The sequence below is a fragment of the Camelus ferus genome, chromosome 15 (genome assembly GCF_009834535.1).
Source record: "Camelus ferus isolate YT-003-E chromosome 15, BCGSAC_Cfer_1.0, whole genome shotgun sequence".
NCBI classification, from domain to species: Eukaryota; Metazoa; Chordata; class Mammalia; order Artiodactyla; family Camelidae; genus Camelus; species Camelus ferus.
The window spans coordinates 16,706,486-16,726,567 of NC_045710.1; the positions used below are offsets into that span (position 1 = coordinate 16,706,486).

General features: G+C 39.7%; 1 non-coding gene and 1 pseudogene across 1 annotated transcript; one reads left to right on the plus strand and one right to left on the minus strand.

The window, feature by feature from the left end:
* Positions 1-9,957: 9,957 nt before the first annotated feature.
* Positions 9,958-10,651, minus strand: LOC102514519 (annotated as a pseudogene).
* Positions 10,652-12,785: 2,134 nt separating this feature from the next.
* Positions 12,786-12,857, plus strand: TRNAN-AUU. The gene has a single exon. It is a non-coding gene; the product is annotated as a tRNA-Asn (tRNA).
* The last annotated feature ends 7,225 nt before the right edge of the window (positions 12,858-20,082 follow it).

Sequence of the window (20,082 nt, forward strand, 5' to 3'; positions counted from 1 at the left end):
CTCATCTCTGAGCCTAGTCCTGAATTCCAGATCCCTAAGGCAAGTATGGTTCCCTAGGTATTTGCTTGTTTGGGAAGAGGAGCTCTGTCCTTTAAAATATATTCTTTCCATGAAAAGCATCCTAGGTTTATTCTTCTTACTTTTTCTTATTCTGTCTTGTTTTTCCAGACTTGGGCTAATTGAGTAAAGTATCTTCATTCCATTATCTTCCTGTTTTTCATTTCCATTCCTCCCTTACAGGTTTTAAACTTTTTTTAAACCTACTTTTACCTCCTTCTTGTTTCCAAATGTCCTGGTTTCCAGGAAGACCTTTCATCATTTCACTGTTATGTATTGCTCTCTCTCACATCATGTCTGATTATTCCTAGCTTCATTACTTAAACAAAAAAGTGTTTAAAGCTCATTGCTACTTTTTGACAGTGACCAATTCTAGCTCTTGCTCTTGCTCGGAGATGTCTTCTCACAATTCACAAATATTGTTTGGTTGAAGACCAGGTATTTAATCATACTTTCCCTCCATTGCTAAGTGCAAGGTGAGCTGCAGATGGAACATACCTACTGGCTGTTTATGGTCAATATTCATTCAGGTTGTCCAGTAGCCATGCTGACCAGCTATTTCATATTTTAAAGATCACCCAGGCTAAAATACTACCACTTTTAGAATAGAGGCAAACTGAGACTGACACCTGTTAACTTTAATCAGCCTGAGACTCATTGATCCGAAATGTCAGTTTATCGGACTCTTGGTGGCCCACTGACTTCTACATTCTTTCCAGAAACTGTGTGATGAAATAAACTCAGCAAACATTCCAAACAGAAGGTTTATTGGCCTTCCTTGTCGGGGATTAATACTGCTGCTACTACTACTCAAGGGAGAAGATTTCCCTATACCTTTGTCCAGTGATTCTCACCCGGGGCGTTCTGGACCCTTGGGGGAAACACAAGAATCTTCAGGTACAGGGAGGGGATTGTTTGAAAAACACATTCAAACTAAGTATTCTTTCATATTTGAAAAATAAATGACAGGCCTTTTGTTTTCATATTCAAACTAAAGAAAGTATGGGCAAATGCAGGAAATAAAATAATCTCAATAGGGAGGGCAGGAAGGGAGCAATGTTTTGTACATTTTGTTGTTGTTGTTGTGAACCACAACAAAAAAAGAAATACAATTATGTCTCAATTCAGTACACATTTGTGTGTGTGTGCCCATGTGTGTAATTAAAACAAAACCATTTAAAACAGTGCTTACTCTTGTCTTTTCAACTGCTGGTCATGACCAACTAAATTCATTTTATGATCCCCAGTTTGTAAAACATTTCCTTTAGGTGATAATGTCAGAATCTTGGGAGAAGGTAACATTTTTAAGTTTATTGGAAAAGGCATTTTTAAAGAAGTTGTCCATGTCCTTGAGTTTGCAGACTTATCTCTTTTTTCTTCTCTCCAGGGTCCTTATTTTCTTTTATCCCAACTTGCACAATGAGTGAAAATATAAAACCAGTTTGCTCTACACAGTGAGTATAGAGCCTAGGTTACATACTACGCAGAGTTGATCTATTGTAGGTACATGGTTTCACTGTTTAAGCTTAAACTTCTCTAACAACCTATCAAGGTCTTAATTAATAAATTGATCATTAATAAAAACAGAATTAATTAATTAGCTTTATCCAGTGATTTTTAGTTCTATTGGGTAACTTTTACCCCCTTAATCTAAATGAAGGTCCAGTTCTGAGCTCACCGGGGTCATAGGGGAGCAAAGTCCCATTTTCCCTACATAGTTGAGGCCTCACCCTCCCATACAGGATGGGTCACATTCCACTCAGCCTCCTGAAGTCCTAAGCAGTGATACTCTCCTGACCACCCCCCGCCTCCACACACACTCATCAACATCTCCTGCAGCTGCTCTCTCTTGCTGGCCTTCCTCTTAGTCTGCTTTATAAGTCAGCCCTTTTATAAGAGTGACTTTCTAATCTTTCCTCCTAGTTCCTGATCCCACAGCTCCTGTATCCCTCCCATCCTTCCCTTCCCCAGAAGGCAAGGGCCCAGAGCAGGTATATCACATACTTTCTCCATCAAATACCTGCATATTTTCTTGAATCTAGTTTGATACTGTGATTTTTCCTGATGTAAACCAACGAGATATGGAGAAGGAGGGCCAACTGTATACAAAGGCCCTGCCTCATTAACTCCTTAATGTGTGCCCCCACATTGGCTGTTATCTGCTCTCTCTACTTGGATATTATGCCAACATCTTAGCATATGTAAAACTGAATTTCTTGTATTATCCCTCAAACTATATCCCTTTCCAGCTTTTCTACTGACAATGATGAAAACGATGATGGTGAACTATGCTGCCTTCTCCTCGTCCACTGTGTTTTCTCACATAAATATCATCTTATTTATGCCTCCCCCAAACATGATGAATTTGATAGAGGCATTTTACAGATGAGGAAACTGAGCCAAGAGAGGATAAGCAACTTGTTCAAAGTGGCAGACAGCTCTTCCAACTCTCAGTTCAGTGCTTTAAGCTCTTGGCCTACATGGCACCTCCAGCTTATAACCTCATGATTGCTTCTGTTCCTTTTCCTCAGTCACAGTCCCACATCTAACCCATCAAAGGTTCTCCTGATGGTGCTTCTGCAATGTCTCACACTTGCCACTATCAAAGCAGTTAAAGAACTACCTCCTGGAGGCCCTCGTCTGCTCATTCCTCATGGGAAAGTACATTTCCCATGCTTCTTTTCTTCTCTAATTCATCCAGAAGACATTCATTTGGACTACAATGTTTATTTTGCATATTTTTTCCCTTTCATGTTTTCCTCTCTCTGTCCCATGTGCATTTTGAGGCCTAATTCCAGCTTCCTCTCAGGACTGAAATGAGGGTCTCAGATACAGGAGATGTTAGGACAGAGGCATCACCCTTAGTGACACCCACACCCCATTTGAAGAGTGCATATCTGTGCATAATTGGGAAAATCATATGTGTAATATGTGCATGTGCAGATATGTTGCTCTCATGACATCACTGCCTCGTGGCCTACTTCAGCTTCCTATTTCCTATTTTGGAAAATTCAAAATGGGCCCTATATCCAAGACTGTCTGTTAATCGTGAGTTTTCTGAACTTGTCCTAGATACCAAAGTAATGCAGCACTTAAACCATCTGTCCCAAGATTCAAGGGTGCATGTGGCCAGGGCCTCCCTTCAGGGGATAGGTGATGGATCTATTAATTTCTGGGATGCCAGAAGTATCCCTAGGAATGTAACAGAAATCAACACCTACTGTGTATCTTCTTGATGCCACCACCAAGTCTGGTATTTTGTCCACTTTCTCTCATTGAATGCCAGCATCAACCCCGCAAAGCAAGTAAGGAAGGAGTAGGGGGCGGGGAGGTGAAGAAGGTTCTGGCTTGACTGCTAAGCTGGGACTCAGAGTTCTGACAGGGCTAGGAATGCTGAAAAGCTGATGGGAAGTGTCCTTTTTGCTTGAAGAATCAAGGAGGTCCCAAGAAACAACCCATTCTAAGGAGAGCGGGGCAAATTTGGGTGAAAGCGGGAGGGATGTTTTGAGTATTGTAAGCTGTTTGTCACTAATACTATCTGCTGACTCTGCTCTGGGGACTCCTGCCTTAGTCCTAGGGAGACTGAACAAGAAGCAGAGACAAACAAAGCCATTTCACTTGAAAGATATTAAGGTGAAGAGATTATGACCTGAGATACCTTTGCTGGATAGCTCATGGCAGAGTGCAGCCCGCAGGGCTCTGGAAGGGGCTGTGGGAGCAGAAAGCGCACAGTGACCTGGGAGCATGAAGGCACTGGGCACCTGCAGCCTCAGTCCAGGCCTTGACCACTGGGCAGCAGATTCATCCCAGGTGCCAAGGCCAGAAAACAGGGAAGTGAGAGATTTCCTGGGCTGCTTGGATGACTATAATTTTTTAAAAACTGCTGATGAGACAACACTGTCTCCATGTAACATGTCCCTTTCCCACTCCCAGAGCTATTTGAGAGGAAATCAAAGAGGCCTATTTCACAAAAACTATTTTTTGTTGGCATATTTTTAGTCACTGTCCAGTGACTGGCTGGTATGGCCTGAAAAGCCAATCACAAAACATATTTCCATCTCTGTTATATGGATGAGAAACTGAGGCTCTAGAAATTTAAGTAGCTTGTCTAAATTAATATGATTAGAAAGTGGCAGAGCTTGGGTTAGAATTTGGGTCTTCTCGATGTCAAAGTTCACGCGCTTTCCACTTTATTATTTATTCGACAAACATTTATGGAGGGCCTACTATGCGTCAGGCATGGGAGGCAATGCGAAACATTCTGCCCAGATGAACCTCATACCCAGTGGCAGAGAATGATAACTACTCACCAAAATTCATGGTCTCCTCTTCCTGGACTCAAAGCTAGACTACATTTCCCAGCTTCCTTAGCAGTGAGGTCTCCAGCTTGCTGGAAGTGAGTGGAAATGATGAGTGACACTTCCAGGCCTGGCCTATAAAAACCCCCCTCCCAGGCTTCTCCATGCTGAGTTGACTAGTGCAACATTGGAAGCCATGTGTGGAAAATGGCAGAGCTGCCTCTGCTGATGAGGAACATATGATTCGGTCTGTTATGTGAACAAGACATCAATTTATATTGTGTTTGAGACATTATACATTTAGGGGTTTATTTTTTACAGCACTCCCTAGATCTTCATTAACACATACTTCTACATGAATACTGCCTAGAATGGTTTTCTTCTTAGCAAAAGAATGAAGATAAATTTTCCTCCTTTTTAAACTAAACTAATTCCTAAAGGCTAGTTTGAAAAACTAACGGTGTTGGATGGAAAACAATCATCTGCTGGCCAGAAGAGGCTCCTCTTGGCTGAATGGGCAACACCAGGGACTCACTCAAGAGAGCCTGCCTCGGTACAGCGTTGTCCACAGCTGAGGGGGTAATTCTCACTAAGTCTGGCTCTGTTTAACCATCCCCCTTTGCAAAAAGACTTGATGCTACTACACTCTCCAACCTGGCCTTTCTCAATTATAGTAAAGGCAGTATCTTAACTTCCCTCTGCCACTCTCGTTTTACTTCTCAATTTATTCAGAACTCAGGTTAGGAAGGTGTTTGTTATTTATTGGGTCCCCTCACAGATTTCTGGAGAAACCAGTAGTCAGTGATTATATTATGATGATCATTGCATAAATAAATCTTCACAGCTGAACCCAATGAAATACTATGGTTATGTTTTGTTTCTAGTACAATTTTTTCCCGAGTTAACTAAAAGCTATGTTTTTTTGTTTAAATTCTTTTTAGTTTTCTATGAACCTACCACTATTTTTTCCAGTTACTACAATTTCTCTGTCAAAGAATTTTCAAACAGTATGCTTAAAGTGCTAGCCATAAAAGTCAATAAATTGAAAAGCATTGAAATTAGGGACCTTCAAATCATGTCTTGATACGTTATGCTTTCTAACTCTGGTTCTTCAGTACTACTTAATAGATTTGTCTAAAATACCATTGTATTGGCCTCTGGCCTCTGGGCTTCAGTGATCCCCTTCATCAACTGCCTATTGTCCAGAATGTTTCCATCCTCTTAATGGCAGCCTCCCTACTCTGGACAAGGCGTCCATAAAGCTCTTGTGTTATATTCTGGGTTCCAAGGCACTTCTTCGCCGCTCCCTTTCAGACCCTGCCCTCCCTCAGCACCTCCAGGTCACTCTGGTTTCCTCGTAACTAGTTCTGCCTCTCTGATTCATTTGTCTAGATCCTAGCCGTGCCTCAGTTTGCTCTGTCTTGATCTTCCTCCACCACGCACTTTGCCGTCGCACATGCCAATCCTGCCTTCCCTCTTACCCTGCCTCAATTCCCATAACCCAGCGGGATTAATATCTGAGGTCTCTTAGTTCCCGAAGGGAGTTAGGACAAGGATCAAGTCCTGAGGCCTAAGACTGGCATTCAAAATCCTCCAAAATACTGCATATTTTCTTTCTACGAGCATGCCACTCTAGCTGGAACAATTATTTACTCTCTTGCTAATAGAAAATAAAGCATTCCCAACTCTCTGCCTTTGCTTACATTGTTCTCTGTCTCAGGAAGGCCCCTACTTCTCTCCCTGTCAGAATCCCAGCCATCAAGCACCCTACAGATGTGCTGGACAGCCGCTGCCCCCAGGCCCCTCCTGATTGTCTAGTTACTCTGCCGTGCCCGCCTAATCTCTACTACTGGTTTTCAAGCAGTAGTGAAGGTCGTGAGTGTCTTAGACAGTTTTCTATACTATCCTTTAAAATATTGGTGCTGAGGTCCTACTCTGTGAAGGGGACACTTGGGGGACACAAAGAAATAGAAGACTTAGGTCCTGTCTTTGGTTGTAGCCTCGCTGGGGAGACTGTCACTGTAGCCCACGCACATTAGGCCTGCAATAAGTACCCGTTCACATTAGTCTTCTAGGGCTGCCATAACAAAATGCCACAGCCTGGGGGGCTTAGACAACAGAAATTAATTTTCTCACAGTTCTGGAGGCTGCATGTCCAAGATCAAGGTGTTGACAGATTGTTTTCTTCTGAGGCCTCTTCCCTTGGCTGGGAGATGGCCTCCTTTTCACTGTGTCCTCACGTGGTGTTTCCTCTCTGCATGTGCGCATCCCTGGTGTCTCTTAGCGTGTCTAAATTTCCTCTTCTTATAAGGACCCCAGTCAGGTTGGATTAGGGCCCATGCTTACAGCCTCATTTTAACTTAAGCATTTCTGTAAAGGCTCTTCCTCCAAATACAGTTACATTCTGAGGTACTAGGGGGTTAGGATTTTAGCATACGAATTTGGAGGTGGCCATAACCCTGTTGAATAGCCCATAACCCTGTTGAATGATTGGGTAATCGCAATCCTGTGGAATATTCATAGTAGCCAAAAGGTGGAAACAATCCAGATGTCCACCAATGGAAGGACAAGTAAGCAAAATGTGGTATATCCAGACAGTGGACTATTAATTCAGCCATAAAAAGGAATAAAATATTGATACATACTACAAGTTGGATGTACCTTGAAAACATTGTGCTAAGTGAAAGAAGCCTGACACAAAAGTCCACAAATTATACGATTCCATTTATATGAAAGCCCAGGGAAATTCACGGACAGAAAGCAGATTAGTGGCTACTTAAGCCTGGCAGTGAGATTAGGAGTGGGGACAGCTGGGAGATAGTGAAAGGGGATAGGGTTCCTTTTTTGAGGTGATGAAAATGTTGTAACATTGTGGTGATGGTTGCATATATCTGTAAATATACTAAAAACCTTTCATTGTACACTTAAAAAAAAAATCCTGTGGAATAAGTTACACCTTCCATAGGAGGCTAAACAATGTGGCAATTGCCTGTAGTTGTTGACTAATGCATTCCTGGATTTTCAAAGGCAGTCCACCAGGTGCCTTTGGTGTTACAGCACAAAATACAATATAAGACACAAAGAAGACCTTATTTCCTAAGCAATGAATAGAAGCGTATCATCTCTGTATTTGGTTTTCCATCTTTTAAGATTAGGTGGAGTCTCTAATGACCCACAGGAAACTCAGGTGATTATAATCTTATCTCTGAGTAGAATCATCAGTGTGCAACTTCTTGAAACTTAGTGTTCAACCATTGGTCCTCTGTTGGTAAAATTTTCTTTGAGTCTTTTCTGTGGTAAGTCTTGTCAAGAACTGAGTCTGTTACGTGCATGACCAGGGTGGATGGGAGATATTGGGGATAACTGGAGGCTAGTGAAGGTAAACAGCACACGGATTAGCTAAAGGCAGGCCTCGTCCAGGAGCGGCTGGCTCAGGACTTAAGAGTCAATAAAGCAGAGATTAAAGCAAGTGGCCAGGATCACGGTTTGCTGAAGTCTGAAGGACAAAGTTGAAGAAACAGTGAGTAAAGTTCTTCTCTACTGGACAGAGAAGCCTCAGGCTAAGAATTTGTGGGGAAGACATTGTTTTGAGAGCATGCAACACTTTCCCTTCCACTCAGTAGAACTGCCTTTTAAAAACAGCACTATTGTTCTCCCAGCACCATCAATAAAAGCACGGCCATGCAGCCCTGATTGTCAGTGTGCACAGGCAGCCCTATAGGTTGCTGAGGGCTGGTCTGTTGGCTTCCGTGTCATACCAGTTGTTAAATATTTTCAGTATCACCCTTGTGCATATCTATGTTTTTTTAATTTATCTTTTTCAGTAGAATTTCTATCAAGGGCACCAGCTACTCTGCTTTTCAGTGTCCTCATATAAAGATTTACATGATAAATTTCACTTGGCATTCAGAACTCAGAATGATAAATAACTGTATGCTGTAGAATACAGTTCCAATTAACATCAGCACTGAAGTCACCAGAACTGTCAGTTTCTCTATATGGCAGTGCCTACTGACAATTTGTCTTGGTTTCCCAGATGTCATCCAGTACATTGGCCAAAGAGGCCAAAGCAGGCATCTGTGTTATATTTCAGCCTCCTTCTTGCCTTTTTTTTTTCTCTTTTATTTGGACCTGAACTTTTGCTACTCAGTACATAAGTGCAGCATTGGGGGGGGGGGATGGTTCCCTTATTATTCATTCATTTGTTTATTCCTCCAACAAATATCATAGAATTCCTACTCTGTGTCAAGTACTGGACACAATGGTGAGCAAAATCTGATATGGTCCTTGTCCTCACAGACTTTAGAGTCAAATAGTCATGTCCCCACTTGTGGCTTTTATCTCATCCCTATTCACTTCCCTCAAACCTTGCTTGGTCAACTCTTTTTCTTTTTTGCAACTTCAATCTTTTCTAATAAATGATCTTTCCCTCTGCCTACCAACATGTCACATCTCCCTTCTACTGAAATGATAATCCTCTTGTGTTCATTGAAATTCTTTTTTTTTTTTTTTTTTTTTTTTTTTTTAGATTGGAAACCATGAACTTGTATTGACACCAACTACATGACTGTTCTCAGTAGCCTTATGGGAATGGATAAAGTGGCTTGACCCAAGATGACACTGATTAGACCTAGTAATGTTACTGTTAAACAAAACCAACCATATTTCCCCCCCCAAGGTAGCTTAGAGAGTTCAAAATGGTCACAAAGTAGTATTACAGATAAAACATTTAAAAATTTTTGATCCAGGTTTTATTATATCCTCCTACAATCAAAAGGTATCCAATGAATACCAATTTCCCAATCCTAGCATTACTAGTTTACAAACCTTAAGGCTAGTAATTCCCTTCTCACCTAATGTTCAATTTTCATCAGTTTCAATACATAGCAGTGTAAATAACATTACTACTTTGCATGAAATTCAGTATTCTAGAGATCCCAGTTATTTATGAGATTGAACCAGGAGCTTCCACCTTTTATGTGATCAATGGTACCAGGGAGGCCAAAGCAATTTAACCAGATTTTGTTTGATTTGTGAGAACTCTCTTGCAACAGGTTTACTCAATTCTCTTAAAAATGGTGGCATTGTTTCTTTCCTCCTTTCAGAAGTGGCAGTTACATAAATGGAATAGTAGATGACATCTAAAAATGTGGGCCCTTAGTGAACTTTTTTTCCACATACGGTAAAGGATCAGGACACCTCTCACATTTCCAAGGAAAATCCAATTTTAAAAGTTTGTCTTTGCCAAACTCCATAAACAGCCACTTTAGAGTAAACCAGCAGAGCATTGCACCATCCAAAAAGCTGTAGGTTTCATCACATGCACCAACAAATCTACAGGGCTAATTTCTGCACTTCCTCTTTTACAGAACTTATTTTATATCCATTGTAGCAAACAGCATTTTACACACTGACACATAAACTCCCTAATAAGATAAAGCAAAGACAAAAGCATTTCTCTTATTAGAAACAAGATACACCATCACTTAGTCTTTAAATATTATTGCAATTTTAACTTTCATAAATTAACAATGCATTCAGGAAACAATCTGCAGACAACTAATTTTTAACAGACAAATTAAAAACCACTTTTAAGCAGACGTGAATGTCCTAAATTGTTTATTAGGTAAGAATTTTACAAACATTACTTATATCAGCGGTAACGGTGGAGCTGGAGAGAATTGCGCCTTCTCAAAACTGCACGGCGAGAACCACCAATTGTGTGGTGAAGCTTGTGGCCCTTTCCAAGCCCAGGGCTCTTTCGGCCTGCTGATGTCAGCCCTCGCATCTCCCTGTGCTTGTGGACTGGTTTGGTGATCCACTGGGTGTCAGGATTTCTTCTGATAGCTTTATGGAATGGATCAATGAGGATAACCTCAAAGAATTTGTATGTAGAATCTTCACCAACCCAGTAAGAATTCAGGACCCGCAGAGCCCCACATTGGCGTCCAGCTCGCTCCTCGGCGGCAGACTGAAGGCTCCGAGCAAACTTCAGGTGGTTAACACCATGGTGGACAGGCTTGCCATAGGTAGCACCCTTAGGAACGGGGCGTTTGCAGCCACCACGGCGCACATGAATCCAGTATATGACGTAACCTTACTTGGCCTTGTATCCCAGCCAGCGCGCCTTATCGGGCCGGGTTGGGCCGGGGCCCTGTGCAGGGCCGAGAGCTGGCAGTATTGCCAGCAGCGCACCCTGAGACAAAAGCGCATGACATCGCACTGCTTCTTCCTCCATAGCTCCCGGATGTACTTGTAAGCACCCATCTCGGCTCACCTGATGGCTGCCGCCAAACGAAAAGGAAAAGGCGTGTTCATTGAAATTCTTGATTGCCATCATTTCTCTCCAACAATAGATCTCAACATGAGAGTCTTGACCTCCCAGTGCCCACTCCTTTATCCCTTGTAATCATGCATCCACCCCTACTTCTCTGGGTGGCCAGGTGATTTTACTGCTCTCTGTGTTACCTCTTTTTGGCCAATCGAGGGCTCTTCTTCCTTTCCATGCCAACAGCAAGCAGCAGGCAAGCAAGACCCTTTAAATCTGTGACACTTGGTCTCGGAAAGCCTTCCCTCAGACTCATCCCAGCCAAAATGCCTCCTACAGGAAGCAACTAACTAGTTGTTTGAACTTGGACAAGTTGCTTAGGTTCTCCAGGTCTCAACTGCATTATCTGTAATATGAGTAAGTTGTGTCAAGATCTCTTCCTGCCTTAGGAGTTTGTGAGTGTAGGAAATTAGAGGAGAGAAGAGCCAAGGGAGAGAGTGTCCCCAGCGTCTCCTGACCCTAGGGACAAGAGGAAAGTGAGGAGACAGCACACTCTCTGATAGCTTAAGGAGAGGCTGGAGGGCAGTGATGAGGCTGGGCAATGGGGAAGAGTAGAGGGGCAAAAGAATGTCTTTACTGGAATTGTAAGCTATACACACTTGGAACAAGAAGCTGTGTGCAAGCTCTGAGCTTGTGCACCCAGGGTATGCTTAGTTTGAAGCATATCCTTGACAGATGCTAGCTCCACAAATGGAAATATGTATACTTCCCTGTCCAAAAAGGAGCTATATGGTACAAGCACCAACTATCATGTTAATTGAATACATGAAACTTCCCTATTAGAAGGTGAGTACCTTGAGGGCAGGAAGCCTCTCTTTTTCAGTCCTTATAGCTTCTCAGCCACTGTAGGAAGTAAGTGTTCAGTTTGTTCAATTGAAATGAAGAACATTCACAGATTTTATTCAGTTTGGTACTGGAGGGAAGTTCTGAGAGTAATCCAGAGTGATTAGTACATTGGATTATTTTAGCACTGATGCTAAATATATATATATATATATATTTCTACTTTATATATTCTACTTAGATGAAACCTCTCCTCATTTACTTATTTATTCATTTGTTGTCTATTTCTTCCACAATGTAAGCTTTTGAGGACAGAAATTGTTTCCCCTGCATCTTTGACACTTAGAATAATGCTTAGCACACAGTGGGTTCTTAATAAATATTTACTGAATGATTGCATGAATGAATCTCTAGATGAAATCTCTACTTATGATTCTTGTATTTAAAACCTTAGGGGCTGCCAGCCTGCATTTAGGACTGAGGAAGTATAGTTAGTAATTTCCCCTTCTCTGCTTTCTTATCCCTTTCTTCTGCCCAAGTGGCAGAGTTTGGGCAGCCTTGGAAGGTGGGAGGGAAGGAGGAATGTGTCCACCCCACCAAGCTGAAAGAGGGGGACTTTGTCACCAGGTAGCCACCCAGAAGATTCCATAGCTGCCCGCTTGAATCTGCTGTTGTCTGCAGCTCAGTAGTGAGTGTGAGTGCAGGGAAGGTTTGGCCAGGGCATGGCCAGACCCACCGGAGTTATGGGGGTTCCACAGTGAGTATGCCCTCAGGAGGTCCTGCCTGGGGAGTTTTCAGCAGGGCACTAGTGGGTATCACCATGAGCTCTCACTGTATCAGCTGCCTTTGCAGAGGTCCTGTTCCCCAGCATCAACAGCTGGGAGGCCCCATCTTCATGGGAAAGTTCACAGTCACTTTTGGTCAGCACAGATACAAAAGAATGAATTGGTGTAACAATAGCTGTTAGTTTTACCAGTGTTTAAAGTGCAGTAGTGCAGTTTCTTCTTCTGAAAGCCAAATCTAATGACAGACAAGGGGTGTTAGGTTTATGCTGGATGTGGAGGGCCCTGCCCTCAGTGAGCTCCCATGCAGGCTTGTGGAATCTAACCTAATAATTGTGGAAAGGGCATAACTCCTAGTAACCATTTCTGTTGCTCTCAGAAAGGCAGGCTGAACTACGAAGAGGGTAAAGTTCATCTCTGTTGGCCTATGACTTCCCTCTGTGATACTTACCTGTTTCAGTGCCCCCACCTCCCCCAAATAGGAAGAAAACCACCTGCTTGACCTAAATTGTGAGCAGTCTAAAGCACATGTAGGGGGAAGGTATAGCTCAGTGGTAGAGCGTCTGCTTATTATGCACAAGGTCCTGGGTTCAATCCTCAGTACCTCCATTAAAAATAAACAAACAAATAAATAGATAAATAAACCTAATTACCTCCCAACCTCCCAAAAACACTTAAAAAAATAAATAAAGCATGTGTAATTTGCTCCTCCTTCTCTATTTGAATTCTAAAAGAGATTTGCTCAAATAAATGATTATGCCCTATGGTTTGACAACTTCCTTTGAACTTCCTTTGAGGATTTACATCTGAGGAAAGACTCTAAAAGCAAGAGGGAGGATAAAATACCCAGCGGGAAGAGAAAGTACCCCAAATTTGCAATAATAGGGAATGGTGAAAGCAATACAGCCGAATACTCTACAACCCCTAAAATCCAAAAAGTTTGGGGCATGTATGTAATCTACAAGATGTAATGTTGGAAAATGAAACTAGAATCTAAAATAGTTTATGTACTGATTTCTTTTTTAGTTTACGGACTGATTACATGTCTGATTACTGATCTGTAAGAACACGTGAATTTTTATATACTGATAAGGCATATATATCACAGCGATTCTGTATCACTAATCTGTGTCTAGCTCAGTGCTTTGCTTGTAGTAGGTATTTAGCCAATGTTTATTGAATGAATGAAGAACCAGAAGTAAATTTAGAGAAATGCTTGGAATTTATATTCATCAGATTTCTTTTACTGTAAGGCTGCTTAAATCGTAACAAAAGAGTTTCCAAAAAGAAGATTATCTTTTCAACTTCATATATGTGAAAGGAAAAGGAGGAAATACCAAAATGTTAACAACAGTGGAGTCTTGAGCCATGAGCTACAGGTAATGTCTGTTTTCATTTATCAACTTCTCTGTATGCTCTTAATTTTCTATGATAATCATATCAGGAGAAACATGGGTTGAAAGGATCATCCAGAGATAGCAAGTTACAAACCCAAAGGAATGAATCTCTGTTGTTGAAGTAGCAGGCACTCTGGTAAGCTTGGGCGTGAGGGTATGTCTGGCATCTCTTGAAGCACACAACACAGGCCACTGCCAATCTAGTCCTACAAATACAACTGACAGTGACATTCAGACTTCAAAAGTGAGAAGCAGCCACTACAGCAAGTCCGACTGAAGCCTACATATGTTGGGGAGGCATGCCTGTGTTTTACGTCGTTAATGCTTGGGAAAATAGAGGATAGTGTGTTCATTGCATTGTGCGGTTAGTAGTGAAAAATGATAACCAAAATGTCCGTCACAGAGACTATAATCCCCAAAATTCAGATGTAAAAACCAAAGGAATTTCATGGTACCTTCATCTTCTTAGTTACAATTAGTGTCAATGGGTAATGTCCACCTTAGGAGAAGCAGGACAGTTGTTGAGACTAAAAGGTGTGAGGGGATCATTCAGAAAAGGAAGATTATCTTTTTTTTTTAAACTTTTTTTATTGAGTTATAGTCATTTTACAAAGTTGTGTCAAATCCTAGTGTAGAGCACAATTTTTCCGTTATACATGAAAGATTATCTTTTTAAACATGATCACACCTAACTGCCATTGGGTCCAGGACACACTGGAGCTGCATATATCACCGAAGAATTCTCTACCAAGCATGAAGCAAGATGGTGTGCTAAGTAGTTAGCTCTGACAAGTGAATTAACTAACATAGAAACTAAGGATATTTTAGAAAAAAGCTGCTGTGTAGTGTGCAGGAATAAAGTTACAGCAACTAATCAACAAGACCTGAGAAAGAGACCAGAAATCCTGTTATTTGATAACATAACAAGATGACATAATGTTATTTATTTGACTTAAAAAAATCAACTAGAAGAAGTAAAATTGTCACTATTTGCAGATGACATGATTTTATAACTAGAAAACCCTAACGACTCCACCAAAAAGCTGTCAGAACTAATAAACGAATTCAGTAAAATCGTAGGGTACAAAGTCAATATGAAAAATTGGTTGCATTTCTATACACTAACAACAAACTATCAGAAAGAGAAATTAAGAAAATCATTCTGTTTATGACTGCATCAAAAATAATAATACCTAGCAATAGGAAGGCAAAATACCTGTACACTGAAAACTACAAGGTATTGATGAAAAAAATTGAAGACACAAATAAATGGAAAGATATTCCATTCTCATGGATTAGAAGAATTGATATTGTTAAAATGTCCATATACCCAAAGCAATCTGTAGATTTAATGCAATCCCTATCAAAATTCTAATGGCATTTTTCACAAAAACAGAACAGACAATCTTAAAATTTGTATGGAAGCACAAAAGACCTGGAACAGCCAATGCAGTCCTGAGAAAGAAGAAGAAAGCTGGTGACATTATGCCCATAGTATAGTATCATATATACTATGCTATAGCCCCATAGTTTTAATAATCAAAACAGTATGCTATTGGCATAAAAACAGACACATAGATTAATGGAACAGAACAGAGAGCCCAGAAATAAACCTATGCATGTACAGCCAATTCATTTATGATAAAGTAGGCAAAATATACAATGAGGAACGGACAGTGTCTTCAATAAATGGTGTTGGGAAAACTGGACAGTAACATGTAAAAGAATGAAACTTGATCACTATGTTACACCATACACAAAAATTAACTCAAAATGGATTAAAAACTTGAATGTAAGACCTGAAACCATAGAACTCCTAGAAGAAAACAGCCAGTAAGCTCTTCAACATTGGTCTTGATGATGATTTCTTGGATCTGACTCCAAAAGCAAATGCAACAAAAGCAAAAATAAATAAATGGGACTACCTCAAAATAAAAAGCTTTTGTACAGTGAAAGAAACCATCAGGCAAATGAAAAGGCAACCTACTGAATGGGAGAAAATATTTGCAAGTCATATCCAATAAGTGGTTAATATCCAAAATATATTTAAAAAACTCAGACAACTTAATAGCAAAAAACAAACAAACAAACAAACAAAAAACCCCAAAAACCAAAAACCAAAAAACCAAACAGTCCAATTAAAAAATGGGCAGAGGATCTGAATAGACATTTTTCCAAAGAAGACATTCAGATGGACAACAAGCATGTGAAAAAATGCTCAACATCACTAATTATCAGGGAAATGCAATTCAAAACTACAAGGTGATATCACCTCACATCTATTAGAATGGTTATCATCAAGAAGACAAGCTATAACAAATGTTAGTGAAGATGTAGGGAAAAGGGAACTCTTGTGGACTGCTGGTAAGAATGTAAATTGGTGCAGCCACTATGGAAACAGTATAGAGATTCCTCAAAAAATTAAAACTAGAACTACCATATGTTCCAGCAAGTCCATTTCTGGATACTTGTATGAAGAAAACAAAAACACCAATTTGAGAAGACTTTCATTGCAGCAGTATTTGTAATAGCCAAGATATGGAAACAATCTAAGTGTCTATCGATGGATATATGGATAAGGAAGAAGTGGTATAATATACAATGAAATACTACTCAGCCATAAAAATATCTTGCCATCTGTGACAACATGGATGGACTTGAGGGTATCATGCTAAGTAAAATAAGTCAGACAGAAAAAGAGAAATCTGTATGATTTTACTTATATGTGAAATCTAAAAAACAAAACAAACAAAACAAAACAAAGTCAATGTCACAGATACAGAGAATAGACTGGCAGTTACCAGAGCGGATGGGGGTTAGAGAGTGGACAAAATGGGTGAAGGAAGTCAAGAGGTACAAACTTTCAGCTGTAGCATAAGTAAGTCATGAAATGTAATACAGCATGGTGAATATAGTCAATAATACTGTATTGCATATTTGAATGTTGCTTAGGTAATAAAGTTCTCATCAGAAGAAACAATGTGTAACTTTATATGGTGACGGATGGTAATGACTTACTGTGGTGATCATTTCACAGTGTATACAAATATTGAATCATTACATTGTGTGCCTGAAACTAATATAATGTTATATGTCAATTACACCTCAATTTAAAAAGATCAACTTTCTGTGCAAGAAGTTTTGCCACTCAAATAACAGCTTAGAGTGTGCTAGAACTGAAAGAAACTCCAAGAAACAATTCAAAATCAGTATTATTTGGAGGCAAAAACCATTCAATTTGTTTAACAACAGCTAACTTAACAAATAATATTTTCAAAGTGTCAAAAAGAAATTTTTAAGATGCTCCAAATGAAACCCTGTGTTTATGTAATATCTATTCCTACTTAATATCATGCACTAGGATGTGGTAAATTTCAGCACAGTTTAGATGCAATTTAAATAAAACAGTATCTTTATAGGCTCAAAATAAAGCATGGCTGTGTATAAAGGGGTCAACATCCAATCTGGACTGCAAGGTGGAACCAGGGTTCTATTGCTTTGGAAACAATAAAGTTAAGATAGATGCAGAATATTTTTCCAGAAACCCCTTTATCTAAAACTCTATGCCTGGGTTTTAAATCAAGGCTACATTTCTGTCAAAAAGGACTTAGATTCTCCAGGCAAGAGGTGGATACATAATTCTTACTGATATAATCATGAACCTCAAAGTTTCTGATACTTAGGATTGTGAAGAACAAGGTTTCTCAGTGAGTAGGAAAGCAGTAGTCACTTGAAGAAGGCGGCTATTATGACACTTTACAGCTGCAGTATGTCCTTAGGGGACGTTGCATCCTGTTAACTGTGCAGCTGGCTTTATCTGTGCCTATTCTTCCAGTTTGATGAATGGCCGGGCAGATTTTTACTTTCTTAGTTTGAGCTCATTTTTACTTTTTCATGGGCAATCCTAAGTGCGGAACACTATACTAAGTGCTTTGCATATATTATTTCATTCAATCTTTGCAACAATCCTTTGCTGGCATCCTGTTTTACAGAGGAGGACACTGAGGCTTGGAGGTGTTAAAGGGGTTTGTTCAGGGTCATACCGCTGGTCAGTGGCAGAGCCGTTTCAAACCTGGGTCTGCCTAGCTCTAAACCTAATCTTCTTAATGTCTGTAATTCAAGCAAATGGAGAAATTAAAGACTATTCAAAGGAAAATTAACAAAATCCTTTTTTTGTGGGGAAGTGGCAGGCTCATTCTAGGTAGGTAGGATCACAGATTGGAACAATTTTTCTGGAGACCAATTTGGCAAATATGTAGTAAAAAAAATTAAACACGTACCTTTTGAGCCAGCAATTAATATTCTAGGAATTTAACCCAAGAAAATAATTTTCAAACTGTGCACAAGGGCAGGCATTAGAATTATAGCATTTTTTACAAAAAATAATACATACACAAACAAGATAACAAAAACAACGTAAATATCTTCCAGTAAGGGATTGATTAATTAAATGGCTAAAGAGACATACAATGCAAGAGTATTCAGCCACTTTAATGATGAAAATATGTTGTATAGTACAAGACACTGGATTATCAATGAGCATTTATAGTGTGTCTATTATGTAAAATTGAATACCATACTGTATTTGTATCTGTGAATACACATAGTCAATATGCGGAAAGGTGTTCACTATGTTTTCTTCTGGTTCAGTAGAGGTTTGTTTTTTTTTTTTTAAACTGCTTTCTACTTTTCTTTATTGTTTGGTTATTTTATGAATCAAAACAAAAAAACTATTTGAAAAAAGAGTGTCAGTGTTAAGTCAGTTCTTGCCTCAGCAATTGGAGAGATGTTTTATACAACTAGCCAGATGTTTTATGTGACTAGTAATCTATTATGCCTTGGAGAAAATTCAACAGGTATATTATAGATCCTGGTCATATAACTAGCATGTTTCTAGTCCACTAAAGGATTAGTATTAATCTATGAGGTCAATAGGACCTGGACTAAAACCAGCTCTATCTGGGCAATAAAAGTTAAATGTTGTCTTAATCTTCATTTAAAAAATCTGTTCAAAACATGTTCATTTAATTGGAGTCAGTCTATGATTGGCATTGTACTTTGGGAGTAAAGGAACTTTTGCTTAAATCGCTAAAGTAAATGGATTTCAAAGAGGCTGTGTCGGGTTCAGGAAGCAATTCTAACTAATAAATCTTTGCCCCATATTAATGGTTCCTGGGGGTAGAGGGTTTGGTTGGAGTTAAGGAAGTGGACCTGTTTAGGAAACACAGGTGGAGCCAGAGAGGTGTTAAAAATGACTAGAGAAGAGAAGACTAATTGGGAAAGATAAAAGTGGGTTAGGAGCACATGAAAAGATGATCAGCATCACTAATCATTAGGAAAATGCAAATCAAAACTACGAGATACCACCTTACACCCATTAGGATGGCTACTATTAAAAAACAGAAAACAACTAGTGTTGGTGACGATGTGGAGAAACTGGAACCCTTGTGCATTGTTGTGGGGATGTAACACAATACAGCTGCTGTGGAGAACAGTACGGACGTTCCTCAAAAAGTGAAACATAGAATTACCATATGACCCGGCAATTCCACTTCTGGGTATATACCCCAAAGAATTGAAAGTAGGGTCTCAAAGAGATATTTATACACATATGTTGATAGCTGCATGATTCACAATAGTGAAAATGTAGAAGCAACCCAAGTGTCCATCAACAGATGAATGAATAAGCAAAATGTGGTGTGTTCATATGATGGAACATTACTCAGCCTTAAAAAAGAAGGAAATTATGTAATATGCTACAACATGGATGAATCTTGAGGACATTATGCTAAGTGAAATATGCCAGTCACAAAAAGATAAATACTATATGATTCCACTTATCTGAGGTACTTAGAGTAGTTAAAATCATAGAGACAAAATAGAATGGTAGTTGTCAGTAGCTGGGGGATGGGGAGAATGGGGAGTTAGTGTTTCAAAGGTAAAGATTTTCAGCTTTACAAGATGATAAGAGTTATGGGGATGGATGGTACTGATGGCTGCCCAATAGTGTGAATTTATTTAATACACTGAACTGTACATTTAATAACAATTAAGGTGGTAAATTTTACATTATGTGTATTTTAACACAATCAGGAAGAAAAAAAGCACATTATAACTGTTTTGGCAAGTGATTATGAAAGTAAAGAGTAAAAAGCCAAAGGGTCTTACTTATGAAGGAGTCTCACCCTAGAAAAGTTCTTTCTTTAGCATTTGTGGATGGCAGTATAAATAATGCCTTAAGTTTCACCCATCATTCAACAAAATCTCTAAACTGCCTGTCCTGAGGATGTTTAAAAGTTAATAAGACACTGGGCTGCAGATTGGGTGGGGGGCTGGAAGAAGGAGATGCAGGTGTTATTAACAGTTGAAGCAGTGGAAACAAAAGGAAGTCGGTCTAAGTGAGAAGAGAGGCAGGGAAAAAATACAACCTGGAGGAT